The sequence below is a fragment of the Ovis aries genome, chromosome 12, assembly GCF_016772045.2.
Source record: "Ovis aries strain OAR_USU_Benz2616 breed Rambouillet chromosome 12, ARS-UI_Ramb_v3.0, whole genome shotgun sequence".
Taxonomy (NCBI): domain Eukaryota; kingdom Metazoa; phylum Chordata; class Mammalia; order Artiodactyla; family Bovidae; genus Ovis; species Ovis aries.
Genome location: NC_056065.1, coordinates 638,420 through 649,530, shown reverse-complemented (window position 1 = coordinate 649,530; position 11,111 = coordinate 638,420).

Below are 11,111 nucleotides of genomic sequence, written 5' to 3'. Positions count from 1 at the left end.
AGACTAGATATCTCTTCAAGAAAATTAGAGATACAAAGGGAATATTTCATGCCAAGATGGGCACAATAAAGGACAGAAATGGTATAGACCTAATAGAAGCAGACGATATTAAGAAGAGGTGGTAAGAATACACAGAACTACACAAAAAAGATCTTCACCACCAGGATAATCACGATGGTGTGATCACTCACCTAGTCAGACATCCTGCAATGTGAAATCAAGTGGGCCTTCACCGCACTCCAGTACTCTTGCCTGGAAAATCCCATGGAAGGAGGAGCCTGGTAGGTTGCAGTCCAGAGGGTTGCTAAGAGTTGGACACGACTGAGCGACTTCATTTTCACTCTTCAGTTTCATGCATTGGAGAAGGAAATGGCAACCCACTCCAGTGTTCTTGCCTGGAGAATCCAAGGGATGGGGGATCCTGGTGGGCTGCCGTCTCTGCGGTCGCATAGAGTCAGACATGACTGAAGCAACTTAGCAGTAGGAAGAATCACTATGAACAAAGCTAGCAGAGGTTTGAGCTATTTCAAATCCAAAAGATGATGCTGTGAAAGTGTTGCATTCAATATGCCAGCAAATTTGGAAAACTCAGAAGTGGTCACAGGCCTTGAAAAGATCAGTTTTCATCAAAAACCCAAAAAATGCTCAAACTTCTACACAATTGCACACATCCCACACACTAGTAAAGTAATGCTCAAAATTCTCCTGGCCAGACTTCAACAATATGTGAATTAAGAACTTGCAGATGTTCAAGTTGGATTTAGAAAAGGCAGAGGAAACAGAGATCAAATTGCAAACATCCACTGGATCACTGAAAAAGCAAGAGAGTTCCAGAAAAACATCTACTTCTGCTTTATTGACTAAGACAAAGCCTTTGACTATGTGGATCACAATAAACTGTAGAAAATTCTGAAAGAGACGGGAATACCAGACCACCTAACCTGCCTCTTGAGAAATCTGTATGCAGGTCAGGAAGCAATAGTTAGAATTGGACATGGAACAACAGACTGGTTCCAAATAGGGAAAGGAGTACCTTAAGGCTGTATATTGTCACCCTGATTATTTAACTTAGATGCAGAGTACATCATGAGAAATTCTGGGGTGGATGAAGCACAAGCTAGAATCAAGATTGTGGGGAGAAATTCCAATAACCTCAGATATGCAGATGACACCACCCTTATGGCAGAAAGTGAACTAAGGAGCCTCTTGATGAAAGTGAAAGAGGAGAGTGAAAAAGCTGGCTTAAAGCTCAACATTCCGAAAACTATGATCATGGTATGTGGTCCCATCAGTTCATGGCAAATAGATGGGGAAACAGTGGAAACAGTGGCAGACTTTATTTTGGGGGCCCCCAAAATCACTGCAGATGGTGACTGCAGCCATGAAATTAAAAGGCACTTACTCCTTGGAAGAAAAGCTATAACCAACCTAGATAGTATATTAAAAAGCAGAGACATTACTTTGCCAACAAAGGTCAGTCTAGTCAAAACTATAGTTTTCCCAGTAGTCACATGTGGATGTGAGAGTTGGGCTATAAAGAAAGCTGAGTGCTGAAAAATTGATGCTTTTAAACTGTGGTGATGGAGAAGACTCTTGAGTCTTTGGACTGTGAGGAGATCCAGCCAGTCCATCCTAAAAGATATCAGTCGTGAATATTCATTGGAGGGACTGATGCTGAAGCTAAAACTCCCGTACTTTGTCCACCTGATGGGAGGAACTGACTCATTGGAAAAGACCTTGATGCTGGGAAAGATTGAAGGTGGTAGGAGAAGGAGATGACAGAGGATGAGATGGCTGGATGTCATCACCGACTCGATGGACATAAGTTTGAGTAAACCCTCGGAGTTGGTGATGGACAGGGTGGCCTGGTGTACTGGGGTCGCAGAGTTGGATATAACTGAGTGACTGAACTGAAATGTACCATTTTTCTAGATTTCACATATAAGCGATATTAAACAATATTTGTTTTTCTCTTTCTGACTTACTTCACTCTGTATGACAGTCTCTAGGTCCATGCACATCACTACAAATGGCTCAATTTCTTTCCTTTTATAGCTGAATAATATTTTGTTGTATATATGTACCACATATTCTTTATCCATTTCTCCATTGATGGACATTTAGGCTGCCTTCTTTTCTTGGCTATTGTAAATGGTGCCACAGGAACATCAGGTGCATACATCCTTTTGAATGATTGTTTTTTTTTTTTCTGAATATATGCCTATGAGTGAATTCGCTGGGTCATATGGTAGCTCTAGTTATAATTTTTTTTTTAAGGCAGTTCCATACCGTTCTCCATAGTGGCTGTACCAAGTTACAGTCCCACCAACAATGTAGGAGTGTTCCCTTTTCTCCACACTCTCTCCAGCATTTATCATTTGCGGATTTTTTGATGATACCCATTCTAACCAGTGTGAAGTGATACCTCACTGTAGTTTTGCTTTGCATTTCTTTTATAATCAGTGATGTTGAGCACCTTTCATGTGTTTGTTGGTCACCCATATGTCTTCTTTGTTGAAATGTCTGTTTAGGATTTCCACGAACTGCTTTGTTTGTTTGTTTTTTAATTGAGCTGCATGTTATTTTTTTAAAATATATTTTGGAGATTAATCCCTCGTCAATTGCTTCATTTGCAAATGTTTTTTCCCATTCTTAGGGTTGTCTTTTTCCTTTTGTTTATGGTTTCCTTTGCTGTGTACAAGCTTTTACATTTAATTAGGTCCTATTTAGGGACTTCCCTGGTGGCTCAGATGGTAAAGCATCTGCCTACAATGAGGGAGACCTGGGTTCAATCCCTGGGTTGGGAAGATCTCCTGGAGAAGGAAATGGCAACCCACTCTTGCCTGGAAAATCCCATGGATGATGGAACCTGGTAGGCTACAGTCCATGGGGTCGCAAAGAGTCAGACATGACTGAGTGACTTTACTTTCACTCAGGTCCTATTTATTTTTATTTTCATTACTCTAAGTGGTGTATTAAAAAAGATCTTGCTATGATTTTCATCACAGAGTATTCTACCTATATTTTCGTCTAAGAGCTTTATAGTATCTGGCCTTACATTTAGGTCGTTAATCCACTTTGAGATTATTTTGTGTACAGTGTTAGGCAGTGTCCTAATTTTATTCTTTCACATGTCCAGTTTTCCCAGCACCACGTATTGAAAAGACTGTCATTTCTCCATTGTATAGTCTTGCCTCTGTCAAAGATTAGGTCACCATACGTACATGGGTTTTTCTCTGGGTTTTCCATCCTGTTCCATTGATATTTATTTCCGTATTTGTGCCAGGGGCATGTTGGTTTGATTACTGCGGCTTTGTAGAAGAATTTGACGTCAGGAAACCTGCTTCTTCCAGCTCTATTCTTTCTCAAGACTGCTTTGGCTATTCGAAGCCTTTTGCGTCCATATAAATTGCAAACATTTTTATTCTGATTCTTCGAAAAATGTCATTGGTATTTTGATAGGGATTGCATTGAATCTTTAGATTGCTTTGGATAGTATAGTCACTTTCACAATATTGATTCTTCTCATCCAGGTATATGATATATATTGCTTCTTCTGTTTGTGTCATCTTTGATTTCTTTCATCAGAGTCTTATAGTTTTCTGACTATAGGCTTTTTGCCTGCTTATGTAGGTTAATTCATAGGTACTTTTGTTGTTTTTGTTGTTGCAATGGTAAATGAGATTGTTTCCTTAATCTCTCTTTCTGGTCTTTCATTGTTAGTGTATATGAATACAAGAGATTTCTGTATATTAATTTTATGTCCTGCAACTTTACCAAAACCATTGATGAGCTGTAGAAGTTTTCTGATAGTATCTTTAGGATTTTCTATGTATAGTACCATGTCATCTGCAAACAGTGAGTGTTTTACTTGTTTGTTTCCAACTTGAAATTTTTTTTTTTTTACTTCTTTTCTTTCTTTGATAGATGTGGCTAGGAATTCCAAAATTATGTTGCATAAAATTGGCAAGAGTGGACATTTTTGTCTCATTTGTGGTCTTAGAGGAAATGCCACCATTGAGTATGATGTTAGCTGTAGGTTTGTTGCATATGGCCTTTATTATGTTGAGGTAGGTGTCCTCATGGCTCAAATGGTAAAGAATCTGCCTGCAAGGCAGGAGACCCAGGTTCTATCCCTAGGTCATTCTTGCCTGAAGAATTCCATGGACAGAGGAGCCTAGTGGGCTACAGTCCATGGGGTCGCAAAGAGTCAGGCATGACTGAGTGACTAACACTTTCAAGTTTCCTCTAAGCCCACTTTCTGAACGTTTTTTTCTTTTTTCTAAATTTATCATAAGTGACTGTTGAGCTTTGTCAAAAGCTTTTTCTGAATCTATTGAGATGATCATATGATTTTTATTCTTTAATTTGTTAATGTAGTGTATCACACTGATTGATTTGCATATATTGAAGAATTCTTGTATCCCTGGGATAAATTTCACTTGATCAGGGTATATGATTTTTTTAATGTGTTATTGGAATCTGTTTGCTAGTATTTTTGTGAGGATTTTTACATCTATGCCCACCAGTGATACTGGCCTGTAATGTTCTCTTGTTTCGTGTGATATCTTTGTCTAATTTTGGTATCTCATGACGATGGCCTTGTAGAATGAGCTTGAGAGTATTCTTTCCTCTGCAAATTTTTGGTAAGAGTTTCAGTAGGCTAGATGTTAACTCTTCTCTAAATGTTTGGTAGAATTTAGCTATGAAGCCACCTGTCCCTGGACCTTTTTGTTGGAAGAATTTTAATCACAGTTTCACTTTCAGTACTTGTGATTAGTTTTTTCATGTTTTCTATTTCTTCCTGGTTCAGCCTTTGAAGGACGTATCTTTCTAAGACTTTGTCCATTTCTTCTTGCTGTTGTTCAGTTGCTCAGTCATGTCCAACTCTTTGGGACCCCATGGACTGCAGCGTGTCAAGCTTCTCTGTCCTTCACCATCTCCTAGAGCTTGCTCAGACTCATGTCCATTGAGCTGGTGATGACATCCAACCATCTCATTCTATGTCATCTCCTTCTCCTCCTACCTTCTATCCTGCATTAGCATCTTTTCCAGTGAACCGGCTCTTCATATTAGGTGGCCAGAGTATTGGAGTTTCAGCTTCAGCATCAGTCCTAATGAATATTCAGGTTTGATTTCCTTTAGGATTAACTGGTTTGATCTTCTTGCAGTCCAAGGGATTCTCAAGAGTCTTCTCCAACACCACAGTTCAAAAGCATCAATTCTTCAGTGCTCAGCCTTCTTTATGGTCCAATTCTCACATCCATGCATGACTACTGGAAAAACCATAGCTTTGACTATACAGACCTTTGCCAGCAAAGTGATGTCTCTGCTTTTAATATGCTGTCTAGGTTTGCCATAGCTTTTTTTTGAAGGAGCAAGTATCTTTTAATTTCATGGCTGCAGTCGCCATCTGCAGTGATTTCAGAGCCCAAGAAAATAAAGTCTGTCACTGTTTCCATTGTATTCCACCTATTTGCTATGAAGTGGTGAGACCAGATGCCATGATCTTAGCTTTTTGAATACTGAGTTTTAAGTCAGCTTTTTCACTCTCCTCTTTCACTTTGATCAAGAGGCTCTTTAGTTCCTCTTCACTTTCTGCTATAAGGGTGGTGCCATCTGCATATCTGAGGTTATTGATATGTCTCCTGGCAATCTTGATTCCAGCTTGTGCTTCATCCAGCCTGCCATTTCACATGATGTACTCTGCATATAAGTTAAATAATCAGGGTGACAATATACAGCCTTAACGTACTACTTTCCCAATTTTGAACCCATCTGTTGTTCCATGTCTGGTTCTAACTGTTGTTCCTTGACCTGCACACAGGTTTCTCAGTAGGCAGATAAGGTGGTCTGGTATTCTCATCCCATTTATTTCTGCTCTGATCTTTATGATTTCTTTCCTGCTACTACTTTGTGTTTTATTTGTTCTTTTGTCTTTAGTTGCTTTAGGTGTAAGGATAGGTTGTTTGAGATTTTTATTGTTTCTTGAAGTAGTGTTGTATCACTATAAAATTTCCTCTTAGAGCTGCTTCTCCTTATCCAATAGGCTTTGGATTGCTGTATTTTTGTTGTCATTTGTCTCTAGGTATTTTTTATTTTCTCTTTGATTTCTTCACTGATCCATTGATTAATTATTAACATATTGTTTATCCTCCAAGTGTTTGTGTTATAAATAGCTTTTATTGTGTCGAGACATATTCTCCCTATACACACTTTAAGAGATTTTACCATGAATGGATGTTTAACTTCTTCAAGAGCTTTTTCTGCATTTATTGAAATGATCATGTGGTTTTTGCCTTCTTTTGTTGATGTGGTTTATCACATAGATTGATTTATGCATGTTGAACCATCCTTGTGAACTTGGGATGAATCCCACTTAATCATGCTGTATGATTTTTTTAATGTGTTGCTGGATTCATTTTGCTAATATTTTAGTGAGAATTTTTGCATTTAATCAAAGATATTGGCCTATAATTTTCTTTTTCGATAGGATCTTTGGTTTTCGTGTCAGAATGATGATGGCTTCATAGAATGTCTTTGAAAGTGCTGCCTTCTCTTCAATCTTTTGGAAGAGTTAGAGAATAATTAGTACAAGTTCTTTTCTGTATGTCTCCAAGAATTCATCTGTAAAGTCATCTGGTCCTGGACTTTTGTTTATACAGAGTTTTTAAAATTACAGGTTTTATTTCATTTCTAGTGATCAGTCTGTTCAAATTATCTACTTCTTGACTCAACTTGGATAGGCTGTACATTTCCACTGTCCATTTCTTCTAGGTAGTCGAATTTGTTAGCATATAACTGTTCATAATATTCTAATGTTTTTTTGTTTGTTTTTATGCAGTATTGGTTGATATTTTTCACTTCTTATTTTATTTATTTGGATTCTCTCTCTTTTCTCATTGATGAGTCCAGTGACGGGATTATCAATTTTGTCTACTCATTCAAAGAACTAGTTCTTGATTTTATTGATTTTTTCTATTTTTAAAAATCTATTTTACATATCTCCACTCTGATCTTTATTATTTACATCCTTTTGCTAATTTTAGGTTTTAAGTCTTTTTCTAGTATTTTCAGGTGTTTGTTTTGGTTGTTTATTTGAAATTGTTCTTGTTTTGGAAGAAAGCTTGTATTGCTATGAACTTCTCCCTAATAACTGCTTTGTTGTATCCCATAGGTTTTGTATGGTTGTGTTTTCATTGTCATTTATCTTAGGGAATTTTTAAATCTCCTTATTGATTTTCTTTGCTGTCCTATTAGTTTTTTAGTTGCATTATTAAAATGAAATAACAGCCTTCATGTAATTGCTTCCCCACCCTTATTTCTTTTTTTTTGTGGTTGATTTTAAGTTTCATGCCATTGTGCTCAGAGCAAATGCTTAAAATAATTTCTATACTCTTGAATTTTTTGAATGCTGAAATTATATTGATTATATTCTTTGAAGCCAAAGAGAGAGAAGCTCTATACAGTCAGCAAAAACAAGGCCTGGAATTGACTGTGGCTCATATATTATTGCAAGATAAGATTGCATTTATTGCACTACCTCCATATTGCAAAATTCAGACTAAAATTGAAGAAAGTAAGGAAAACCACTAGGACATTAAGGTATGACCTAAATCAAATCCCTTATGATGATACAGTGGAAGTGAAAAATAGATTCAAGGGTTTAGATCTGATAGACAGAGTGCCTTAAGACCTATGGACAGAGGTTTGTAACATTGTACAGGAGGTAGTGACAAAAACATCACAAAGAAAAAGAAATGTAAGAAGGCAAAATGATTGAGGAGGCCTTATAAATAGCTGAGAAGAGAAGTGAAAAGCAAAGGAGAAATGGAAAGATATACACAACTGAATGCAGAGTTCCAGAGAAAAGCAAGGAGAGACTTCCTAAGTGAACAATGCAAAGAAATAGAGGAAAACAATAGAATGGAAAAGACTAGGTATCTTTTCAAGAAAATTGGAAATACCAAGGGAACATTTCATGCAAAATGGGCACAATAAAAGACAGAAATGGCAAAACCCTAACAGAAACAGAAGAGATTAAGAATAGGTGGCAAGAATACACAGAAGAACTGTATAAAAAAGATCTTAATGATGCAGTTAACCACAGTGGTGTGGTCTCTTACCTAGAGCCAGACCTCCTGGAGTGTGAAGTCAAATGGGCCTTAAGAAGCATTACTATGAACAAAGCTAGTGGAGTTGCTGGAATTCCACCTGAGCTATTTCAAAGCCTAGAAGATGCTGCTGTTAAAGTACTACACTCACAATGCCAGCAAATTTGGAAAACTCAGCAGTGGCCACAAGGGCAGGAAAATGTCAGTTTTCATTCCAATCCCAAAGAAGGGCAAAAAGAATGTTCAAACTACTATACAATTGCTCTCATCTCACATGCCAGCAAGGTCATTTTCAAAATCCTTCAAACTTAGCTTCAACAGTATGTGAACATTTAGAAAAGGCAGAGGAACCAGAGATCAAATTGCCAACATTCACTGGATCATAGAGAAAGCAAGGGAATTCCAGAAAAAAACATCTACTACACTGACTACATCTACTTCACTGACTGCAGTAAAGGCTACACCAAAGGCTTTCCACACTCTGGAAACTGCGAAATTCTTAAAGAGATGAGAATACCAGACCACCTTACCTGCCTCCTGAAAAACCTGTATGCAGGTCAAGAAGCAGAAGTTAGAATCAGACATGGAAAAGTGGACTGGTTCAAAATTGGGAAAGGAATACATCAAGGTTGCATATTGTCACCCTGTTAAATTCTATGCAGAACACATCATGTGAAATGCTGGGCTGGATGGATCACAAGCTGGAATCAAGATTGCTGGGAGAAACATCAGCAGCCTCAGAAATGCAGATGATACCACCCTAACGGCAGCAAGTGAAGAGGAACTTCTAGCAGAACTTCTTCAGCTTCTTGATGAAAGTGAAGAGGAGAGTGGAAAAGCTGGCTCAAAACTCAACAATCAAAGAACAAAGATCATGGCATCTGGTCCCATCACTTCATAGCAAATAGAAGAGGAAAAGGTGAAAACATAAAAAAGGCTGAGTGCTGAAGAACTGATGCTTTCAAACTGTGATGCTGGAGAAGACTCTTGATATTCCCTTGGACAGCAAGGAGACCAAATCAGTCAATCCTAAAGGAAATCAACCCTGAATATTCATTGGAAGAACGGATGCTAAAACTGAAGCCCCAGTACTTTGGGCACATGATGAGACAAGCCAACTCACTGGAAAAGAACCTGATACTGAGAAAGATTGTGGGCCGGAGGAGAAGGGGTCAACAGAATATACTAAAGTTGCAAGATATAAAATTAGCATGGAGAAATCCCTTGCATTCCTATACACTAACAATGCGAAAACAGACAGAGAAATTAAAGAAATAATTCCATTCACCATTGCAACGAAAAGAATAAAATACTTAGGAATCAGTTCAGTTCAGTTCAGTTCAGTCACTCAGTCGTGTCCGACTCTGAGACCCCATGAATCGCAGCACGCCAGGCCTCCCTGTTATGACCAACATCAGTCCTTCCAATGAACACTCAGGACTGATCTCCTTAAGGATGGACTGGTTGGATCTCCTTGCAGTCTAACGGACTCTCAAGAGTCTTCTCCAACACCACAGTTCAAAAGCATCAATTCTTCTGAGCTCAGCTTTCTTTATAGTGCAACTCTCACATCCATACATGACCACTGGAAAAACCATAGCCTTGACAAAGTAATGTCTCTGCTTTTTAATATGCTGTCTAGGTTGGTCATAACTTTCCTTCCAAGGAGTTAAGTGCTTTTTTTGTTCCATTGATCTATATTTCTGTCTTTGTGCCAGTACCATACTGTTGATGACTGTAGCTTTGTAGCATAGCCTGAAGTCAGGCAGGTTGATTCCTCCAGTTTCATATTTCTTTCTCAAGATTGCTCTGGCTATTCGAGGTTTTTTGTATTTCCATACAAATTGTGAAATTATTTGTTCTAGTTCTGTGAAAAATGCCGTTAGAAGCTTGATGGGGATTGCATTGAATCTATAGATTGCTTTGGGTAGTATACTCATTTTCACTATATTGATGGTTGGATGCCATCACCATATCAATGGACATCTGTTTAGGCAATCTCAGGGAGATAGTGATGGACAAGGAAGCCTAGCACTTTTCAGTCCATGGGGCTCCAAGGAGTTGGACAGGATTTAGCAACTGAACAACAAAATTTTTGAGATTTGTTTTGTGCTCTAGTATGTGGTAAACATTCCATGTACACTTGCCTCAAAAATCTGTCCATTGATGTGAGTTGTATGTTAAAGTGATCCACCTCATTAGAACTGACTCAAATGCATTCTTTTTAATGGCTGAGTAATATTCCATTGTGTATATTTACCACAGCTTTCTTATCCATTTGTCTGCCGATGGACATCCAGGTTGCTTCCATGTCCTGGTTATTGTAAACAGTGCTGCGATATTCAATTTTTCTTTATCCTGCAGGGACCATGAGAATAAAGAGTGATCCCACTTAGCCCAAAGATAGAGCTGGAAGACATTTGCCTGTTGGTCTGCGCTTTGCTCATGGTAGTAAATGAGAAGACAAAGTTACAGTGATTCATGCTGATTTTTGTTCAATCTGTTGTTCTACTCTGTTCAGCCGCCAGGTTGTGTCTGACTGTTTGCGACCCCATGGACTGCCGCACGCCAGGCTTCTCCATCTCTCACCATCTCTTGGAGTTTGCACACGTCCATGTCCATTGAGTCAGTGATGCCATCCATCCATATCATCCTCTGTCACCCCCTTCTCCTTCTGTCTTCAATCTTTCCCAGCATAGGGTCTTTTCCAATGAGTCAGGTCTTCACATCAGGTGGCCAAAGTATTGGAGCTTCAGCTTCAGTGTCAGTACTTCTAATGAATGTTTAGGATCAATTTCCTTTAGGATTGGCTGATTTGATATCCTTCAATCGTGTCTGACCCTGTGGACCCCTTAGAGCAGCCCACCAGGCTCCTCCATCCATGGGATTTTCCAGGCAAGAGTACTGGACATCTAGGTTGCTTCCATGTCCTGGCTATTATAAACAGTGCTGCGATGAACATTGGGGTACACGTGTCTCTTTCAATTCTGCTTTCCT